Below are 21,383 nucleotides of genomic sequence, written 5' to 3' on the forward strand. Positions count from 1 at the left end.
ATATTTTTGTATAAAAGGTATGGGTAAATTGTGACCAGCACAAGTTGCTAATACTAACGGCAGTACTAAAGTCAATTCTTTTGAACATACAGGGAACCCTGTCATTTCCTCAGTTCCTCCCCTCCCCCATCACTGCATCACCTGTTCACACAATTGCACAAGGCTGAAATAAGAACAGATTTATTTTACTTAAAGATTAATTTTACACACAGTGAAATACTACAGTAAATATTTTGCAGCCTGAAATATTAAGTGCCACCATACTAAAAATGACAAATCTGCTATATGTAAAATGATTTTTCAAAATATATTCTGTATAATTTATAAGCCTAATCATAAACAAGGATGCAGAACATTTTAAATGAGCTTCTCACAGCCACTGGGCATTGCATTATGTGAACATCAATGCTGATATGTTTACATTGCAATTACAGTATCAGCAGTTCTTTTGTGCAACACTTCAACAACTAGACTCAAGCAGTTACACACCTAGACCATGCTCAACAAGGTTGAAAATTGCATGATTATAACTATCAATCAATCGAGAGCACACACTTCAGCTTCGTATTTAATCAGAGCTCTTTGCTGCAAGAGGATGAAGTAAGATGTGGAGACTGGGATTTCCGTCTCACAGGAGGGAAAAGATGACATCATCTTTCTTGAAATGTATCTCTTGTTGCTTAAACTGCTCTGGAGCCACCAGCAGTTTGCCTCTCTTAGGGCCAGTTGCTTTCCCCATCTGAAATGATTCTGTAAAAGTGAAAGATTCACACAAACAATATTACGCAATGCACGCATTTCAGTTAACACAACTACAGAGACCTATAAATATCCACTTTTAACCTATTGCAGCATCCCCATCCCCCACAATAGATAGGAGAGGTTCAGAGTAACTGAATTAAAAAAATACTCCTGATAGTCCACGCATCTTTTACTCTTTGATGCAGATTTCAAAGGTTCATTTATTATCAAAGTGTACAACTCTGAAATTCTTCTTCTCCAGACAGCCATGAGACCAAGAAAGAAAAGAAAGAAAGCATGATCATTAACTCCCCGATCCCTCCTTCCTGAACAAAAAATGAACAAAAATCTCACAGGCTCATTGACCCCCAAATCCTTCTCCCCCACACACAAAAAAATTAGATAGACCATGTGAAAACACAGAATACAAAAGAAATCACAAGACTGAAAGAAGTCCACAGTCCAAGTCCACATCCAAACCACAGAAAGCCTGGGCAACATTCTCCCTCTCCATAGCAGAGCAATCACACCAGTGATAAACAGGCAGCTTCCCCTCTTCATAGCAGAGTGATCTCACCAGCAATAGAATGCAGACTCCTCTCTCAATAGCAGAGTTATTTCACCAGTGATAAAAAGGCAGTCTCCCCTCTCTGTAGCACAGTGATCTCACCAGCAATAGAAGGCAGACTCCTCTCTCTGTAGCAGAGGATCTCACATGCCATAAAAATGCAGTCTTCCCTCTCCAGCAGGAGAGTAATTTTCCCCAGCAATACAAAAGCAGGCAGTTGGTATTTCAATCTCCCTTATCACTTTCAATGGTGAACAACAGAAGCTTTTTCTGCCTCCCCGAATCCCATCAGAAACTGCAAAGCACTGAGACACCCAAACAATCTCCAAATTGCAAATCATAGGCCCCAACAGCTCCAGAATCACTTTCAAGGTGAAAAACAAACATGAAAGGCATAAAAGAAGTGAAATAAATGGTTTCATGATCCATCCAGAAGATGTCGACCAAAGGAGCATTGTACGCAGGTGAAATCTTGACTGGAAGATCAAATACAATCTTACTTGGTTTGAATTCCATTGCTGCAGTCGAATTGTACTTTAAAAGGGATTAACACACCTCATCGCTTCATTTCTAATCGGGAAAATGAAATCGAGGCAACAAAGTGTGGACTTCACCAAGACAGTGGAGTTTCACACCAGACTTGAAAATAGTGAGCCCAGTCAAATGACCTGCCAACTGGGAGTGCATTTTCCTGTAATTCAGTCAGAAAATGAGACTTCAGGTAGAATAATGAAGTTCCAAACTTCTGTCTACAAATGTGACAGTCAAATCAGTCCCACACAGGTCGGCATCTGCAGGTAGACAGACAGACAGACATACTTTATTGCTCCTGAGGGAAATTGGGTTTCGTTACAGCCGCACCACCAAGAATAGTGAAGAAACATAGCAATATAAAACCATAAATAATTAAATAATAATAAGTTAATCATGCCAAGTGGAAAAAATAAGTCCAGGACCAGCCTAATGGCTCAGGGTGTCTGATACTCCGAGAGTGGAATTATAAAGTTTGATGGCCACAGGTAGGGATGACTTCCTATGACGCTCAGTGTTACATCTTGGTGAAATGAGTCTCTGGCTGAATGTACTCCTGTGCCTAACCAGTACATTATGGAGTGGATGGGAGTCATTGTCCAAGATGGCATGCAACTTGGACAGCATCCTCTTTTCAGACACCACCGTCAGAGAGTCCAGTTCCACCCCCACAACATCACTGGCCTTACGAATGAGTTTGTTGATTCTGTTGGTGTCTGCTACCCTCAGCCTACTGCCCCAGCACACAACAGCAAACATGATAGCACTGGCCACCACAGACTCATAGAACATCCTCAGTATCGTCTGGCAGATGTTAAAAGTCCTCAGTCTCCTCAGGAAATAGAGATGGCTCTGACCCTTCTTGTAGACAGTCTCAGTGTTCTTTGACCAGTCCTGTTTATTGTCCATTCATATCCCCAGGTATTTGTAATCCTCCACCATGTCCATACTGACCCCTTGGATGGAAACAGGGGTCACCGGTGCCTTAGCCCTCCTCAGGTCCACCACCAGCTCCTTAGTCTTTTTCACATTAAGACAGTTCCACTATCAGTGGTCCAGGCTTCACCTTGTCTGGATTGCTGACCAGTGAGAGGTCTCAGGTTGAAGAAATTGGGTCTCTGACTTAGACCGGTACTTTAGCATTGGAGGGAAGGGAGAATTGGTCTCAACCGCAAATGTTCTAAAGCACATTCTTCCAGTGTTCTTATATTCATGCACAGGATTTGGATGATACTTGAATATTGGCATTCAGTGCCCATCCCTAGTTGTTCCAGAAATGAGGAAGCTTTAGTGGACTGAAGTAGCAAATAAGTCAGGCCAGATTAGAGAGGCAGATTTTCTTCCCTAAAAGACAATCACATGGGTTCCTACAACCATGCAGTAATTGCATGGTTAACATTACGGTGGGTTGTTTCAATTGCACATATATTTCATTACTCAAATTTAAAGTATGCAGTTTCTTTGGAGGCTTTCAGACTTATGCTCCTTGATCAATAGGCTGGAACCCTGCCTCCTACCATAATAATACTCTACTCCATGAGGTATTATTCAGATGCTATATATCTGTGAAATTCTTTTGCAAAAGAGACCGATTTATAAAAGGTGCCATTGGGAAAGCTGGGAGTTATTTCTGGCACAGGAGCCTAACAGTATATTCCATGCTATGATTTCTGTTCTGTACTGGGCATGAATCAAAATTTTGGAGGTCCTTTTCCGGTCACCCGCAATAGTTCTTTAATATTAACAACTGCTATCAAAGCATTTACTATTTCCTTTTGTGGTATTATTCACATTTCAGTCTTTGGTTATGCAGCATGCACTGGACAATTTATTAACCTTCCGTTTCAAGAAAAAGCTTTATGGAAGCAAGGTGCTTTAAAACCACTGCCAGCATCAGATATATTTCAGTTTCATGTAAAACAGGTAATGTGTGGGCCATGGTGCAATTATGATAGAGCCATCAAGTTACGAAAATAGAAGCAGGGCCTTCAGCCTAGCTCGTATATGCCGACCAATTTGTCTGCATTTTGCTTATACCTTTCCTATTCATGAATTACCATCTGGTCTTTGAAACATTCCATCTGACCTGCCCTGCCTCTACAGCTTCCCCGACAGCTCATTCCGTAAACTCACCACCTCTGTGTGAAAAACTTAATGCTAATATCCCTTTGAAACCTTTCCCCTTTCACCTTAAACAAATGGCCAGGAGTTCAGACTCCCATACCCTGGGGGAAAAGAATGTGACCACCCATCTTATCTATGTCCCATCACAGTAGTGTGGTGGTTAGCACAACACTCCGGGTTCAATACCAGTCGCTGTCTGGAAGGAGGTGGTATGTTCTCCCTGTGACTACTTGGGTTTCTTCTGGCTTCTCCTGTTTCCTCCCACAGTCCAAAGTCAAACCAGTTGGTAGGTTCATTGGTCATTGTAAAGTGTCATTGTAAAGTAAGGCTAGGGTTAAATCGAGGGTTGCAGGGAGCCAAGGCTCAAAGGGTCAGAAGGGCCTTTTCTACACTATATCTCAATAAACAAATCAATAAATGATTTTATAAACCCCTAAGGTCACCCCTCAGCTTCTGTCACACAAGGGAAAACAGTCCCAGTCCATCCATTCTCATCACACATCAAGCCTTATTGTCCCAACAACACAATCCAAACTCTTTTTTTTTACCAACTTCTTTGTTTAAATTTTTTCTTTCAAATTTTATAAGCATGAAATTTAGTATACAGTTCACTTAGAGATAACTTTAACTTAGGCATCCATCATCAAGGACTCCCACTATCTAGGCCATGCTCTCTTCTTGATTCTACCATCAGAAAGAAGGTACAGGAGCCTCAGGACCCTGACCACCACAGTTACTACCCCTCAGCCAACAGACTCTTGAACCAGAGGAGATAACTTCACTCGCCCCATCACTGAGCTGTTTCCACAAGCTATGGACTCACTTTCAAGGACACTTCATCTCATGTTCTCAATATTTATTACATATTTATTTATTAATATTACTTATTTTTTCCCCTTCTTTTTACATTTAGACAGTATGCTGTCTTTTGCACATTGGTTGCTTATCCCTCCTGTTGGATGCAGTCTTTCATTGATTCTATTGTGTTTCTTGTATTTGATGTAAATGCCCACAACAAAATGACTTTCAGGGTTTATACGGTGACATTTTTGTACGTTGATAATACATTTACTTTGAACTTTGAAGTTGTATCAGTGTGTATGTTGTGCTTATGCAGGGTTGTGAGAGTATCTGCATAGATTTTAGTAGTCTATAGCTTTCCATAATTACATTTTCTTCCAAAATGTAATAAATAAGACCACCACATTGAGTTTGTGTCCTGTTTGACAAATGCCCAACTACTCCAGGCTCCCCAGTCTCCTTTCATATGCAACCCTCGTAGCTAATGGAGGTAAAGTGTTATGACTGTAGCCAGAGAAACACTTATTAATGCATGGAAAGACCAGCTGAGTGATCATCAGTACATGCTGATGAAGTCTGCGCTGTGCAGCGTTTGCCAGTGGGAAGGGATTTGCCAAGTGATGCATGACTCTGAATAGTTTGATTAGGAGCCCAGTGAATGGCAGATCAGATGTTTCAGCCCAATATAGTCTGATTGTTACGTGTAATACTGACTGAGTACTCTGTGTTTCAAGCCAGCCAGCAGTGTAGTGGCATCCACACCAGCTTTCAATTCGAGTGGTCCTGGGTTCAGATTTGGCCGGCTTCTTGCAAACTCTCCACCCATGCTGGGTTAAGCATCGAGCTAGCAACAAGGCCTCATAAAAACAGACAAATGATAAAGAACGGGCAAGGATGCTGTCCGAGGCACCACAAGGTGCAGAAAGGAACAACAACAAACAACAAACTTTGTGTTTCAGGAAGAACTTAAGCCACCTGCTACCTTCATGGGTCAATTGAAGATGAAGATGTGGAGTTTTGTCACTGCTCTGACAAGTATTGGTTCTACAAGCTAACAATATATTACTGTATCTTGTCTACTTTTCAGTATTATCAGTAAGACCTTCATCTAAGGAGGCTGTTTGCTACATTTCCTTAATCATAAGTAAGTATGGCCACTTCTAAGTTACCTCATTAGCTATAAAGTACTCTGGGGTATCTGACGGCCATTTAAGGGGTTATATAAATGTAATTTCACTGCTGTGATTTGTGCATCCATGTGATAACCCTTTCATCTGGGAGAACTGTAAGGAATTTCAGATACATTCAATGGGGTTTTTTCATGTAAAGCGTTATGCAGATCTCTGCCTGGTTTTATGGCACAATCGTAGTATCATTACTCTGTGCTACCGCTAAGCATGACCTCTCTTCCATCCAGATTATTGAATGCTAGGAGAGCTGCCTTAATACCCTGCTAATGACTATCTTTCCAGGACAGATATTAAAGAGCTGTATTTTGACCGGACAATGAGAAGGGCTATCAAAGCTTACAGTGAGATGTGGACCAGCTGGAAAAATGGACTGCAAAACTGGCAGATTGAATTTAATGCAGATAAATTGCACTTTGGGAGGACAAACCAGGGTAGGACTTACACAGTGAATGGTTGGGCACTGAGGAGTTTGGAACGGAGGGATCTGGGAATACAGATCCATAGTTCCGTGAAGGTGGTGTCAGAGGTATACTGGGTCATAAAGAAAGCCTTTTGGCTCATTTGCCTTCATAAACCAAAATACTGAGTTCAGGAGATGGGAGTTATGCTGAAGATGTACAAGACATTAGAGAGGACTAATTTGGAGGATTCAGTACTGTTTTAGTCACCTATCTACAAAATTGAAAGAGTGCAGGGAAAGTTTACAAGAATGTTGAGGACCTGAGTTATTGGGAAAGAATGAATAAGTTAGTACTTGATTTCATAGAGCAAAGGAGAATGAGGAGGAATTTGATAGAGGTATACAAAATTATGAGGTGTACAGATAGAGTAAATGTAAGCAGGATTTTTCCACTGAGATTGGGTGAGACTAGAACTAAAGGTCATAGGTTAAGGGTGAAAAGTGAAATGTTTAAGGAGTACATGAGGAGGAACTTCGTCACTCAGCGGATGGTGGAAGTGTGGAATGAGCTGTCAGTGGAAGTAGTGGATTTGGGTTTGATTTCAACATTTAAGAGAAATTTGGATAGTTACTTAGATGGGAGGAGGGCAATGGTCTGGGTGCAGTTCAATGGGATTAGGCTGATCAATAGTTTGGCATGGACTAAACGGGTGAAAGGGCCCATTTCTGTGCTGTAGCATTCTATAACTCTGACCCTTGCTACCTGGGAGTTTCCACAAATCAGCCCAATGTCTGTCAGAAGCAGGCATCTCACTAACTGGACCAACATCTCACTGAGTGATGCCAAGGCAAACTCTATATGTTCACACCTGCAACCTTCTTCCACAAGAAGACCAACTCAAAGCATTCATCTTCTTCAGTGTTGTATGCATTTCACTAAGAAACTTCACCGCAAAAATAAGCCAATATTTTTCATCAAACTTAATTCTATAACTAAACATGTGAAGTAAACCAAAACTGGAAAACACTGAAATCTAAAAGGTTTGACTCAAGAGATTCTGCAAATGCTGGAGATCTTGGGCAACACACAAACAATGCTGGATGAACTGATGGCTGCAGGGCAGGGATGGGGACTGGCCAGAGCTGGAGGTAGGAAAAATGATAGAGGTCATGGGGTGAATCCAGAGATGGATATTTTCAGTGCAGCCAAACATAAATTTGATCGTGGTGAGTTCAGAGAGAGTTAAGGAGCAGAGGTTTGGACGAGCACTTTTATGTAGGCCAGAGCTAGGACATCATCTGTAGATAATGAAGGACAGGGGGAGATTTTCAGCAGCCTCGTTGCAGGTGAGATTTACTATATGCGAGTAAGAGTGGGAAGGAGTAAAATAGCAAGCCTCATTGATCAGTTAAATGACTAATTAGGCAGCAGCTGTCAATAAAAAGAAGACCTGTCAGCTGAATGAGTGTAGGTGTGGGACTTTGATGTGAGAGGCCCAGGTAAGACTTGTAACTTTTCCTCTTTAAATTACTCAGATGAGTTAATTGCTTAATAGTTGAGACTTAAATGAGGTTACTGACAACATGATAATTAAACAAAGATAGCAAATTACAACTAATTAAATAAAGCAGGGATGCAGGATCAGGTGGATGTGTTTATGGTGGTTTTGAAATTCTTTAATACAATGTGGGTTGAAGGGGAACTTCCTGCTTCCTGGAAGTTAGTGGTTGTTATCCCTATATTGAAACCTCGTAAGGATCAATCAGATCCTTCCAGTTATGGACCTATTTCACTGACTTCACATTAATGTAAGATAATGGAATGAATGGTCATTGCAAGACGTTCTTATTTGAGGAGAGTGGTGGAAAATTAGCTGTATACTAATCTGGATTTTATAAAGGGAGCATGACCAGACACTCGCTGTTAAGTTTGGGATCTGATATTTGTAAGGCCCAAGCTAATAAAGACTCAGTGGTAGTAGCTTCCTTTGACGTAGAGAAAACTTATGATATGTTACAGGCACAAGGGTTGCTGCTTAAACTTGACAAGATGGGAACAGGTTTTAGAAGGTTCAATTGGATTCAAGATTTTTTACGTGACAGGTTAAGGGACAAGTAAAGGGACCGCATTCTCCAATGAGTATGAGATAGAGAATGGGACTCCACAGGCGAGTGTGTGTAGACCACTCCTTTTTAATATTATGACTGATGATATTTTCTTAAATGTTGGCTCAGACATTTCCAAATCATTGTATGCTGATGATGATGCAGTGTGGAAGAGAGGGAGACTAATATATAGTTAGGAAAATGCAGGCAGCTATTAATGAAGTGGAGGAATGGGGATGTTGATGGGAGTTTAAATTTTGTTGCAAAGACTCAATTTATTTTACTAAAAGAAACATTACACCCACAATCAATCTCAAGTTATATGGTAAATCTCTTAAACAAGAGTCAGTGGTAAAGTTTCTAGTGTTGTGGATGGACACAAGGCTAACATGGAAGGTACACGTGAATAAAATTCTAGAGAAGTGTGAAAAAAAGCCCACAGTATGCTCAGGTGGTTAACTGGGTGTATTTTGCGTATGAGTAGGAGGTCACAAACAAATATGTATTGCTTTAACCAGATCTGTCTTTGATTATGGGTGTGTTCCCCATGGGTCAGCCTCACCAGCCATCTTGAAGCCCCTCGATAAAGTTCAAACTCAAGCATTCAGATTATGTGGTAATGCTATTAAAGCATCCCAAATTTTGATTATTGGTAGAAATGGGCGCAGTATCCTTGATGCACCATCAATAACTCTCGGAGACGTGAGGCAAGATATAGGCTTTTATTGGCTGGAAGAAAGAACAAGCAGCAAATGACCACCACACTACATCCTGGAGACTGAGGCCGGGGCTGTGTCCCCAATCGCCTTTATACCGGGGTCCGTGGGAGGAGCCACAGGAGCAGTCAGCAGGGGGGGGGCGTGTCCAGACAGGTATATGTAGTTCACCACAATCCTTACATCTACATGGGTTACAATTAGCATTGGTTTACTGGCTTTACACAAGAGGACGTGAAGTTGGTCATCCAATTTTGGCAACATTGGAGTGTTGGAAGCATTGTATTCATAAGATATTCAGTTCTGAGTGGATGGGAAATGAATGGGCACAACATATAGGCATGTTTAATATGGATTATGTTCCCAGTGTACCCATTGTCACTCCTCCATGGTATTTCTCGTTGCCTGTGGTTGATATGGGCCTTCAGGTAAAGATAATGATGATGAATGATTGTCAGTGGCACAGGAAGTTCAGCAATATATGCCAGCAGATATTATGGATTCCTGCACTTCTACATGGACAGTTCAAATGATCCAGTGACAGGTCATTCAGGTGTCTCTGTTTATGTTCCCAAGTTTCAAGTGACTATAAGAAAAAATTAGCAAACGAAGTATCAGTATTCACATCTGAGATGTTTGCTATCATTTTAGCCTTGAAATGGGTGGAAGTTGTATGCCCTAATTATGTACTTCGGTGCTTTGACTTGTTCTTTGTCTTCATGCCTATTAAAACAGGTACTTCAAATTGTAAGCCAAACATTTTTCTTGAGATTGGACATCTTCAAGGAGGGAGGCAAAAGGCAGAAAATTATAGGCCTATTCACTGGTTGGTAAGGTGTTAGAGTTCATTATTATGAGGTTTTAGGTACTTGGAAGCACATGTCAAAATAGGTTGAAGTCAGCATGGCTTCCTTAAGGGGAGACCTCGCCTAACAGATTCAGGCAAACATTTGGAATTCTTTGAGAAAGTAACAGGCCAAGTAGATGAAGGAGAGTCAGTGGATGTTGTTAACTTGGATTTTCAGAAGGCCTTTGACAAGGTACTGTACATGAGACTGTTAAACAGATAGGAGATCATACTATTTCAGGAAAGGTACAAACATAGAAGATTGACTGACCAGCAAGAGCCAAAGACTTGGATTAAAGGGGACCTTTTCTGGTTGTCTGCCAGTGCCTAGTGATGTTCTGCAGGGGTTAGGGAGGGGTCCACCACTCTTCTCTTTATGTTGGTGAGCTAGATGATTGAATTGATGACTTTGTGGCCAAGTGTGTAGACAATCAGTGGAGGGACAGGTAGCTTTGAGGAAGCAGGAAGTCTGCAGAAGGACTTGGCCAGATTAGGGAAATAGGCAAAGAAGTGGAAAATGGAATAGAGTAGGGAAGTGCATGGTCATGCACTTTGGTAGTGAGCTGCTTTCTAATTGGGAAGATAGCTCTAAAGTCAGAGGTTCAAAGGAACTTGGGAGTCCTTGTGCAGGTTAACTTGCAGGTTGAGTCGGTAGTGAGGAATGTGCATGCAAAACTAGCAATAACTCTGAAAAGACCAGAATATAAAAGCAAGGAAACATTGCTAAGGCTTCATAAAGCATTGATCACTCCACATTTGGATGATTTTAAGCAATCTTGGGGCACATATTTAATGAAAGATGTACTGGCATTGGAGGGAGTCCAGAAGAGGTTTAGGCGAATGGATTTGGGAATATGATCCCAGGAATGAAAGCGTTAATGTAAAAGGACTGATTGATGGCTCTGAGTTTAGCAGGATTATGGGAGGTCTCAATGGAACTTACTGAACATTGAAAGGCCTGGATAGAGTGGATGTGGAGAGAATGTTTCTATAAGTGAGTGTCAAGCACTAGAAGGTACAGCCTCAGAATAAAAGATGACCCTTTAGACTAGATCAGGAATTCCTTTACACCAGAGGTTCCCAACCACTTTTATGCTATGGGCCCCTACTATTAACTGATGAATCTGTGGACTCTGGGTCTGGGAACCCCTGCTTTAGACATAAGCTGATGAACCTCTGGAATTCATTGCTATAGATGGCTTTGGAGGCCAAGTTATTGGGTATATTTAAAGCCACTGTTGATAGGCAGTTGATTAGTAAAGGTGTCAAAGGTTAGAAGAGAATGCAAGAGAAAAGGGGGGGGGGGGTTTGAGAAAGAATAATAAATCAGCCATGATGGAATGGCAGAGAAGACTCAATGAGCTGAATGGTTTATTTCTACTCCTATGTTTTATAGCCATGTTAGCTGAGTTAAAACCACAGTCACCCAGCCATGGTATCATGACAGTAGTGGAAACACTCAGCTTCAGTAGGAAGAGATGTATGACAATCACCAAGTCAAATCTTGCACCGTAAGTGTGAATTGCTTTGCCTAATTTCAGAAAATTTGAGGCCAGAATGATATACAGAAAGCTCGGCTAATAGCAGAGATTAAACACAATGAGTACAGTCTTCAAGATCTGATTTATTATCACTGATTTGTGTGACATATTTGTTTGGACAGCAGAGGTTCTTTGCAAAAGATATTAAACTACTATAAATTAAGTAAATAAACTGTGGGAAAAAAAAGAATGAGGTAGTGTTCATGGACTGTTCAAACATCTGAAGGCAAACTGGAAGAAACAGTTCCTGAATGGTAGGATGTGAGGCTTCAGGCCCCTGTCCCTCGTCCCTGATGGTAGTAATGAAAAGAGGCCATGTCCCAGATGGTGAGGGTCCTTATCATTGAGATATTACCTGTTGAACATAGAACATAGAAATCTACAGTACATTACAGGCTTTTAGGCCCACAATGTTGCGCTGACATGCGACCTACTCTTAGACACTGCCTAGAATAACCCACTGCAGAACCCTCTGTTTTTCTAAGCCCCACGTACCTATCTAAGAGAGTGTCTTAAAAGACCCTATTGTATCCGCCTCTACCACCGTAGCCAGCAGTGCATTCCGTGCACCCACCACCCTCTGTGTGGAAAAACCTACCTCTGACATCCCCCCTGTACCTACATCCAAGCATCTTAAAATTATGCCCCCTTGTGTTAGTCATTTCAGTCCTGGGAGAAAAGCCTCTGACTATCCACGTGATCGATGCCTCTCCTCATCTTGTATACCTCTATTTGGCCAAGGTGTCCTCAATGGTGGAAAGGGTTGTACCTAAAATAAAGATGGCTGAGTCTATGACCTTCTGCAGTGTTTTACGATCCTGCATATTAGAGCTTCCATCAAGCCAGGCCATGATGCATCCAGTCAGAATGCTCTCTATAGAAATTTTCAAGAGCCCCTGACATATCAAAGCTCCTCAATCTCCTAACAAAGTAAAGCTTCTGTCATGCCTTCTTCATAAATGAAATATATTGGGACCACAATTGACCCTCTGAGTTGCTGAAACCCAGGGCCCTGAAGCTGCTTACTCCTTCCACTGTTCTCCCACTTACCAAGGACTGGTATGTGTCTTCCCTTACTGTTAAAATTTCATTTCATCTGCTATTAGATATCAGAAGAATGGTGAGTTATGTTGGAGCCAGAGGTGTGATTCAGGTACACTGCCGTTTACAAATGAAATATCATTGCTAATCCCCTCCTGTATTTTTTGATCACATCACACACAGGCAACATATAGTTGAAAAATAACAGCGCAAGATTTAATGCTGTTACATCTGATGGGCTACAGTTTAATAAATCTGGAGCAAATCTGCCCAGCTGGACTAAAGATAAATTCGGACTGCAGATCAGGCAACACAGGTGGATGGAGAAAGAGTTAATGCTTGATGTTGAGAACTTTTTCTCCATCTGCAACAAGCAGGATTTCCTGCTGACCAACTGTTTTAACTCCAATCCCCATTCCCATTCTGACATGCCACTCCATGGCCTCCTCTACTGCTGTGACCAGACCTCTTTCAAGTTGAAGGAGCAGCATGCCATGTTTGATATGGGTCACCTGCAACCTGATGGCATGAATACCCAATTTCTTCAACTTCCAGCAATTTCTTCCCCTTTCCCTTCTGTCTCCTTTCCCATTCCCTATTATGCTTTCCTTCTTATGCCTTCTCAACTGCCTAACACCTCCCTCTGGTGCCCCTCCTCCTACCCTTTCTGCCTTGGTCCACTCTCCTCTTCTATCAATTCCTTCTTCAGCCCTTTACCGTTTTCACCAATCACCTTCTAGCTTCTCAGTTCCCCCACCTTCCCCCTCACCTGGTTTCACCTGCCACTTCCCAGTTTACACTCCTTCCCCTGTCCCACCTTCTTATTCTGGCTTCTTGCCCTTCCTTTCCAGCCCTGACAAATGGGTCTCAGCACAAAATATCGACACTTGATTCCTTTCCATAGATGCTGCCTGACCTTCCAATTTCCTCTCGCTTTTTGTGTGCTAGTCTGGCTCTCCAGTATCTCATGCAGAATCTCGTGTTAATACTCCTTTGTCACGACTGGGAAAGAGAAAACAAGTTTGCTTTAATTTGAAGATGGTGGGAAAGAACAAATGTAACAAAGGATGAGGCCAAGGTGTTATTTGGGGATTAATTGATGACGTAATCTGATTGATTCCCAGGATGCGCTGAAGGCAGCTTATGTGGAAGCACTCCAAGGACTTGATGTGACGGCTGTAGGTTACCCAAGCTTCACATCTATAAAGGAGGGTGGTGACACAGACTGCTTGGTATACGGTGACCTTTGTGGAGGGACGAAGGCTCCTGTTCTGAAAGACTCTATGCCCAAGTCTCCCAAAGGCAGCTGATGCCTGTTTAATGCGGTTCTGGGTGCCATCACATCAAGTCCTTGGAGTGTTTCCACATAAGCTGCCTTCAGCACATCCTGGGTATTACCTGGTCTGAGCAGGTGCCTCACACTGAAATATTTGTAAAGACCAACTGCAGAAGTATTGAGGCAATGATCTCCCAGTGTCAGCTGCAGCGGCTGGGGCACGTGATAAGGATGCCCCCATGTCAGCTACCCCGCAGAGCGTTATACGGCCAGCTACATCATGGTCGACACTCAGCTGGAGGGCTGAAGAAGCGCTATAAGGATCAGATGAAGAATGCTTTAAGGAAGTACAAGATCAGACCCAAGGACCTGGAGGATGTTGCTGCTGACCGTATCACTTGACGTCAGCTGTGTAGGGACAGGGTTCGTATTCTGGAGATGGGAAAAACAACCAGAAGACAGCAGAAGAGAGCCAGGAGAAATGCAGCCATGGTTGCCACCACTACCACATTTACATGTCCCACCTGCAATAGAGCTTGTGGGTCCAGGATAGGACTGTATAGTCATCAAAGATCTCACCGTTAAAGGAGTGGATGTCGTCATCGGATTTCGATGGACAACCGAAGAAGAAGAATCTGACTGATAATTTAAGAAAATCATCTGGGGCGAGAGAGAAAACAAAGGAACATGGAAGCAATGAAATGCAGAGCTGTAGTAAATGCTTAGCAACATAACCCATGGAGGTAGAAAATGAGCCAAAACTATATATGGATAATCTACAGAAGGACTGGGCTACTACACTGGAGAAAACAAACACAGACTAGGTGACTATTTTAAAGACCAACTGTGTTCAGACAAGGAGCTTCTTTCTGCCTGCCATTTCAAGTCTGAACTGTTTACCCCACCCCCAGCCCCAATGCCTCCAGTGCTATTATAACAGGATCCGATGTAGGCCTAAGGAACTGCACCTCACCTTGTCTCTAATGCTGCTGAATTCTGGACTCAAAGTTGAATTCAGCAACCTCAAGTAATAAACTTCTGTGGTTTGTATTAGAACTAGACAGTTCATCCGTATTCAGTTGTAAGTCAACGGTATGTAACCATATGGCTCAGATTTCTCTCTGTTCATTAGCAAGGCCTGGCCTGCTGGGCATTTCCTACAGCTCAGCATTTTGCAGTTCTCACTTTCCTCTGCCCTCGCCCCTCAGCCCCGTGTCACTGCTCTTAAGATTCTTTGTTCATGTTCTCTCTTTATTCTTGCCCTGATCGATCAAACAGGTAACCTCAACATCTTATCCCCATGGCAACCCTGGATTAACCCTTTCAGAGATAACTTTTTAAAAATTTTATTCATCCCAGCCAAGTAAATTAAGAAGGACACCGCAAAATCTCTAATGAGGGTTAGATTGTTCCACCTCAGGAAGGGGAGATTTCCATGTGTATTCAAAATATTTTGTTAAATGTTCAATTTGTATAGTTTGAGAGGGGATAGGGATGTGAAAGGGGTCAAATGTTGCAATGTATATAATTATATGCTATTTAAATATTTGAATGTATATAGTTGATAGTTATTCTCCAAAGCTTTTGGAGGCTTACCTTTCACTTTTTGTTTTAGCAGATCCAATTTGGTTATTGTTGTGTCTAAACCCAACTACCTATCAATTAAATAAAAGGACGCATGCAGGAGATGTCTTGAACTGGTGTATTCACATTGCAGAGAGAGAGAGAAGAGTGCACATGCACAGACAACAGATCATTACATAGTGTTGTTGGGGGGTCATTACTTTAAAAGAAATAGATCCATACATTACACTTCCTCCCCCTTAGCTTAATGCAACATAAAAAAGTATATGTATAAAACATTCAATTTCCCTTTCATAAACCCATATTCCAAATAAACATGCTTTCACAATAACAGTCCGTAACTAACTTCACAGTTCTAAATGTTCAGTCTTTTGCGTGGTGCTCTGCTTCTTTCTGGACCTCTGGAGTGGCATCAGGTTTGGGTAAGACAATGTTCTCGGTTTCCAGTGTGTGCTGTAGAGAAATGCCCTTCTTATCCATCACTTTAATGGACCTTGGAGGTTTGGATAAACCTCTCAGCTTATCCATTTTTTGCTGGGTGGTGAGGAGCTGACTTGAAATGTCTGATGCCGTTTTTCTTCAAGAACAGTTGGAATTCTTCTGCTGTGTATTGTGATCGTTGTCACTCACAATTTGTTCTGGTAAGCCGTTTCTGGCAAAGATATTCCTCTGAGCAGAGACAGTCTTTGCTGAGCTGGTTGACTGCATTGATATAACCTTCAGCCACTTTGAATGAGCATCTACAGCAATCAGGAACATGGAGTCCATGAATAGCCCAGTAAAGTCAATATATACTCCTTGCCATGGTGAAGATGGCTACTCTCATGGGTGTAATGGGGGTGCATATTGAACTTTTTGGCATCCTGAACAGCTTTTGGCCAAGCCTCCAATTTGCTTATGTATTCCCAGCCACGATACATAGCTTCAGGCGAGACTCTTCATCTTGACTGTACCCAGGTGATCTCCATGCAGATTTTCTAACACCCTGGTGTGCAGTTTAGAGAGATCCGCAACACGAGATCCACACATCAGCATTCTTTGAAATACCGACAATTAGTTTTGTCTTGCTGAGAACTGAGGAAACATAGGGTTATCATGAGCTGGCCAACATTGCATGGTGATTTCATAGACTTTTGACAATGTTAGTTCATTCGTAGTTTTTCTTTCTATTTCAGAATTTGTTACCAGCAGCTGGCCCACCAATGCGATGTGGAACGATTCTGCTGAAGATGTGAAATCTTCAGTGTGAAGATTTTACTTCTTCTGTTGCCAATAGTGGAAGATGTGACAAAGCATCAGAGTTGCTGTGTTGTTTGGTTCCCTTGAACTCTGTCATGAGGGTGGGCTCCAAGGAACAGTGCCCAACTTTGTAACCAGGTAGTAGTCATCACTGGAACTCCCTTCCTAGGATTGAAAATGGACACAAGGGGCTGGTGATGTGTCAGTAGTGTAAACTTTTGTCTATAGAGATAGTGGTGGAACTTCTTTATTCCCCATACTAGACTAAGGGCCTCTCAGTCGATCTGTGCATAGTAGCATTCTGTGCTCGTCAGCGATCTTGAAACAAACACAATTGAGCATTCAGATGAATCTTTCATAATGTGTGACAAAACAGCTCCAATGACATCAGGGGACACATCACATGCCAGTCTGCTGGACAAGGATGGGTCATAATGGGTGAGCAGTTCTTCAGATGTTATTAGTCTCTTTGCTTCCTTGAATGCTTATTCATATCTTTCTGACCACTCCCACTTTGTTCCAGACTGTAACAGTGCATTCAATGCATGCAGCATTGTAGCAATGTTTGGAGGAAACTGGTGGTAGTTGTTTACAAGGCCCAAGTATGACCTGAGTTCTGACATATTTTCCGGTTTGGGTGTCCGCAGCACTGCTTCATTCTTCTCCTGTGATTTATGTAAGCCGTGTTTGTCAATGACATGTCCACAATATAAGATTTCATTCTTGAAAAACTCACATTTCTCTCTGACGAAGGGTCTTGGCCTGAAACATCGACTGCTCATTTCCACGGATGCTACCCGACCTGCTGAGTTCCTCCAGCGTGTTGTATGTGTTGCTTTGACCCCAGTATCTGCAGTGTACTTTGTGTTTACCATAGTCACTCAGCCTGGTAAACATTTTATCAAGGTTCTAGAGGTGTTCTTTATCACTTTTGCCAGTCACAATGATGTCATCAAGATAACATTGTGTTCCTGGAATATCTTGGAGCATTTGGTCCATTGCTCTTTGCTAAATTGCTAGAGCTGTGGTGATGCCAAAGATGAAATGATTATACTGGAACAGTCCCTTGTGAGTGTTGATTGTGAGGAACTTCTTGCTAGACTCCTCAATCTCCATTTGCAGATAGGCTTGTGACAAGTCAATCTTTGAAAACCTTTCCCTGCCTGCCAAAGATCCAAAAATGTCTTCTATTTGTGGCAGAGGATAGTGCACAGTATGCAGAACAGGGCTCAAAACACAAAAATACAACTGCAGATGCTATGGATCAAAGAATACGCACACAACGCTGGAAGAACTCAGCAGGCCAGGCAGCATCTGTGAGAAAAGAGTAGCCAATGTTTCGGGCCGAGACCCATCATCAGGAATGGGGGGGGAAGAGAGGGCCGAAGCCCAGTAATAGAGATAGGGGAGGGAGTAGGGCCTAGAGGCACTAGGTGGAAAACCAATCAGAGGAAAGATAAAGGGGGGAGGGGATAAGCATGAAAGAACTGTAGAGATAAAGAAGCAGAAAGTTGAAAGGGGAGAGAGGCAGAGAGGGACCTGGGATAGGGGAAGGGGGAGGGGGAGGGAATTACCGGAAATTGGAGAATTCAATGTTCATACCACCAAGCTGGAGGCTACCCAGACGGTAGATGAGATGTTGCTTCTCCAACCTGAGTTTGGCCTCATCATGGCAGTAAAGGAGGCCATGTATGGACATATCTAGATGGGAATGAGAGGCAGAGTTGAAGTGGGTGGCAACCGGGAGGTTCCGTCTATTGTGACGGATGGAGTGTAGGTGCTTGACGAAGCGGTCCCCCAATCTGCATCGGGTCTCGCCGATGTAGAGGAGGCCGCACCGGGAGCACCGGATGCAATAGACGACTCCAGCAGACTCGCAGGTGAAGTGTTGCCTCACCTGGAAGGACTGTCTGGGGCCCGGAATGGTGGTAAGGGGGAAGGTGTGGGGACAGGTGTAGCATTTGTGCTTGCGGGGATAAGTGCCAGGTGGAAGTTCTGTGGAGAGGGACGTGTGGGCCAGGTAGTCGCGAAAAGTTGAGAGGGGTAGGGAGGGAAAGATGTGCTTGGTGGTGGGGTCCTGTTGAAGGTGACGGAAGTTGCGGAGGATAATATGCTGGATCTGGTTGGGTGGTAGGTGAGGACAAGGGGAACCCTGTCCCTGTTGTGGTGATGGGAGGATGGTTTAAGGGCTGAAGTGCGGGAAGTGGAGGAGATGTGGGTGAGGGCATCTTTGATGATGTCAGAAGGAAACCACGATCCTGAAAGAAAGAGGACATTTGAGAAGTCCTGGAACGGAAAGCCTCATCCTGGGAGCAGATGCGGTGGAGACGGAGGAACTGGGAATAGGGAATGGCATTTTTGCATTGGGCAGGGTGGGAAGAGGTATAGTCAAGATGGTTATGGGAGTCAGTGGGTTTGTAGAAGATGTCAGTGGATAGACAGAACCTCCCGGTTGCCACCCACTTCAACTCTGCCTCTCATTCCCATCTAGATATGTCCATACATGGCCTCCTCTACTGCCATGATGAGGCCAAACTCAGGTTGGAGGAGCAACACCTCATCTACCGCCTGGGCAGCCTCCATCCTGGTGGTATGAACATTGAATTCTCCAATTTCCGGTAATTCCCTTCCCCTATCCCAGGTCCCTCTCTGCCTCTCTCTCCTTTCAACTTTCTGCTTCTTTATCTCTACAGTTCTTTCATGCTTATCCCCTCCCCCTCCCCCCTTTATCTTTCCTCTGATTGGTTTTCCACCTGGCGCCCCTAGGCCCTACTCCCTCCCCTATCTCTATTACTGGGCTTTGGCCCTCTCTTCCCCCCCATTCCTGATGAAGGGTCTCGGCCCGAAACGTTGGCTACTCTTTTCTCACGGATGCTGCCTGACCTGCTGAGTTCTTCCAGCGTTGTGTACGTATTCTCTGCAGAACTGGGCTGATGCTCGCCTTGAAATCTGCACATAAGCAAACAGCTGCGGTCTTCCCTATCTTGATCACTGGGACAATGGGCGTGGCTCAATCACTCCACGCAACCTTGGAGACAATTTCAGACACCTCCAAGCTTTGCAGTCCAATATCCACTTTAGGATATAGTGCATAAGGTAATGGACGCGCTTTATGGAATCTTGGTGTTGCTGTTTCATCCAGTTTAATTCTGGCCTTCCTTACAATCTCCTTCTCAAACACCTTCTCATTAGCATTAAGCAGCTGTGCCTGTCTCTGGTCAGTGCTACCATCTGGGCTGCTGTTGCTTGATGATCTCACACTGAGAGCTTTGACTGGTGCCAGTACAGTTGGAATTTTCTCAACCGTTCACGTCCAAAGAGTGCTGGCCCTCTACTTTTCAATACATAAAGCTCTAACAGTTGTGTTTGGTCTCCATACATCACGTTTACTTTCACTTTGCCTTTGGAAGACACACTTTTGCATGTGTAAGTCTTCAGCATGTTACGAACCCCGTAACTGGGTCACTTACCAGCAAAGATAGAGAGGTCCGTTGAAGTCTGATGATACTATTTTTAACAGTATTTATTAGTAAAAATACACAAAAATAATTTCAATGCAAATATACAGATAATATACGTCATCAATACTAAATCTAAAAGTGCGGGTATAATAATAATCAATAAGAAATAGCTCTATCGTTGTCTAGGGGATAATGTATTGTCCGATGGAAATATAAAGTTCGCTCAGTTCATGCAGGCTGCAGCCTTTGGGGACCGCTGGGTTGCAATGGTTGGAGAGAGAGAGAGAGTTTTGGGAGAAAAACTTGCCAGCTTTCCTTTTATGATTTCGATCCGTCGGAGTCTCGTTGGTGTGGCCGTTCACTTGTGGCCTCTCCTTTAGCTAAACCGTTCTTCCGTGGTGAGCCCGCCAATCCCAGGCAAGGGAAGGACGCACACGAGCCCCCACTGGCTGTCGCTATTAAACGCTGTCACTGGATTTCCAGCGTTTCTCCTGGTGCGTCTAAAGGGGTTGTTCCCCAGACCCTCTTTTATCCTTACTCACGGGGTCTCAGATGTCAATCAGGTTGGGATGATGCAATCCCTCAACCAGCATCTGGTCGTCCCCTGAGGGGCTTCAATGAATAGTGCAGTACTCAATACACAATTCCGTCTCCAAGAGACAATAGCCGTTATCAGGGGTTTTTGTTTCGCTGAGGCCAGGACACATTCCAAACCTTGTGGATTCTGTGTGTCTCTCTCTCATTTCCTGGGTCCCAGACCCGAATTAATAGTGATCTTGCGATTCTCAAAAAGGAGGGGGCGACTTTGTACCCTTCGGCCCCTCAGAGTTGTGGCACATTCGTAACAAGCATCAATGAAGTCTTCTCTAACAGTACCTTAGAAAACAGTCTGTTGTAGTCAGCCTCTGGAATTATGGACAAAGATGACCCTGTATCCAGCTCCATTTTCAGTTTCACACCAGACACATCTATTGTGATAGGGATGATTTTGTGATCTGCTTCAGCTATACAATGCAGTTCTGGACATGACAGTTCACCTTTGTCAAACTCTATGTTGTCTGAATCTGATTTACATTTGGTAACTTAATGCATTTGCTTAGCTTTGTGTTTGAGACCTTTCACTCAGTTGAACTTTTTGTCTATCTTCCACATTCTCTATCCATGTGACCTTGACTGTGACACTTTCTTTGAACCAACAGTCATTTGCATCATGGAAG

The 21,383-nt window shown here is 43.1% G+C and overlaps 1 protein-coding gene across 1 annotated transcript in view; it reads right to left on the reverse strand.

Annotated features, from left to right (window-relative positions):
* The window catches only part of arhgdig (Rho GDP dissociation inhibitor (GDI) gamma), a 105,576-nt gene that overhangs the window by 58,471 nt on the left and 25,722 nt on the right, over window positions 1–21,383 (reverse strand). The gene's annotated exons all lie outside the window — the stretch shown is intronic.

Source organism: Hemitrygon akajei, chromosome 11 (genome assembly GCF_048418815.1).
Source record: "Hemitrygon akajei chromosome 11, sHemAka1.3, whole genome shotgun sequence".
Lineage (NCBI taxonomy): Eukaryota > Metazoa > Chordata > Chondrichthyes > Myliobatiformes > Dasyatidae > Hemitrygon > Hemitrygon akajei.